The following is a 1,808-nucleotide window of genomic DNA, read 5'->3' on the forward strand; positions in this document are numbered from 1 at the left end:
TCATCTTTGCCAGCTCACATACACACACACACACACACAGAGAGAACTGGGCACCTTTGTGCTATGTGAAAACCCTGGGCCATGTAAACCAGGACTTTTTATTTTGTGTGTGAGGGTGTACAGTGTACTTTATTGATGGCACACAACAAGGTAGGCCTCCTTAAATGCCTCCCTTTCTTCAGGGGGTCTGGGATGGAAACTGTGGAAGACAAGAGATTTTCAGTATATCAGAAGGTCTATCTGGGGCAAGGACTCCCCAGCAGCTGGGGCCTCTCCTGCTCTCCCTGGGGCTGGTGTTCCTGGGGCGCTTATTCCTGGGAGGCCATGTGGACCACAAGGTCCATCACCCTGTTGCTATAGACAAACTCATTTTCATCACAGGAAACGAGCTTGACAAAGTGGTCATGGAGGGCAATGTCAGCCCTAGCATCGAAGGTGGAAGAGTACATGACACTGTTAAAGCTGCAGGAGACAACCTGGTCCTCAGCACAGCCCAGGATGCCCTTGAGGGGGCCCTCTGCTGCCCACTTCACCACCTTTTTGATGTTGTCATATTCGGCAGCTTTTTCCAAATGGCAGGTCAAGTCCATGACCAACACCTTGTGGGTGAGGATATGGAAAGCCATGCCAATGAGCTTCCCATTTCAGCTCAGGGATGACCTTGCCCACAGCCTTGGCAATACTGGTGGAAACAAGGACAATGTTGTGGAAAACTCCTCAGCCATCACCACTTATCTTCTCAGAAGGGCCTTCTACAGTTTTCTGGGTGGCAGTGATGGAATGTACTGTGGTCATGAGTCCCTCCATGATGCCAAAGTTGTTATGGACAACCTTGGCTGGGGACCAAGCAGTTGGTGGTGCAAAAGGCATTGCTGACAATCTTGAGAAAGTTGTCATACTTCTTTTTCATGGTTCATGCCCATTACAAGCAGGAGAGGCAAAGATGATGACCCTTTTGGCTCTACCCTTCAAGCGAGCCCCAGCCTTCTTCAGGGTAGTGAAGATACCAGTGGATTTCACAATAAGTTCAGCACAGACCTCACTTCATTTGATGTTAGTGAGTTCTCCCTCCAGGAAGATGGAGATGGGCTTTCCACTAATGACAAGCTTCCCATTCTCAGCCTGGACTGTGTCCTTGAACTTGCCATGGGTGGAATTCTACTGGACCATATAGACCATGTATCGAGGTCAATGAAGGTGTTATTGATGGAGACAATATTCACTTTGCTAGAGTTAAAAGCAGCCTTGGTGACCAGGCACCCAAAGTAGCCAAAGCCATTTAGTTGGGCCTTCACCATCATGTCTCAGGGACACAGCTGTTGTCAAATAGGGAGGGGCAGAGAGCCAAAGGGAGCCAGGATTTTCTTGAACAGAAGTTGAAGGAAATCTTGTAAAGCAAAGAGGCAGACGGTTGATTGCTACTTTTAGGCAATACTGTCTTATTCTTGCTAATGGAACACTGATTTTGTTAAGTATGGTCTGGCAATAGACCCAGGAAAGATAAGGGTGTCACCCAGCAGCATTGCCAGAGTCTCAAATAAAAATATAGGACAGCCAGTTAAAACTGAATTTCAGACAAACAAGTAAGGGGCAACCCTTTTCACCCCATCCCCCACTCTCCCCTGGGGGTGAACTGTGATTGGTTAAAACAAGTGTGATAATCCCGTTACCCCTTGTTAAAGATTGGTTCGGAGGTGGGCATGTCACACATTTCGACCAACTGCATGTGGTGGAGAAATCTTCTGGGGGCTTCTGGGAAAGATTTTCCTCCCTGATTACAAACAGAAGAACCAGTACTCGAGCAAGTG

At 47.9% G+C, this 1,808-nt stretch overlaps 1 pseudogene; it reads right to left on the minus strand.

The window, feature by feature from the left end:
• Window positions 1-308: 308 nt before the first annotated feature.
• Window positions 309-1,298, minus strand: LOC114205839 (glyceraldehyde-3-phosphate dehydrogenase pseudogene; annotated as a pseudogene).
• Between the last annotated feature and the right edge of the window lie 510 nt (window positions 1,299-1,808).

Source organism: Eumetopias jubatus, unplaced genomic scaffold, assembly GCF_037043125.1.
Source record: "Eumetopias jubatus isolate StellerSeaLion01/CBP00866 unplaced genomic scaffold, mEumJub1_p1.0 scaffold_9, whole genome shotgun sequence".
In the NCBI taxonomy this organism is placed as follows: domain Eukaryota; kingdom Metazoa; phylum Chordata; class Mammalia; order Carnivora; family Otariidae; genus Eumetopias; species Eumetopias jubatus.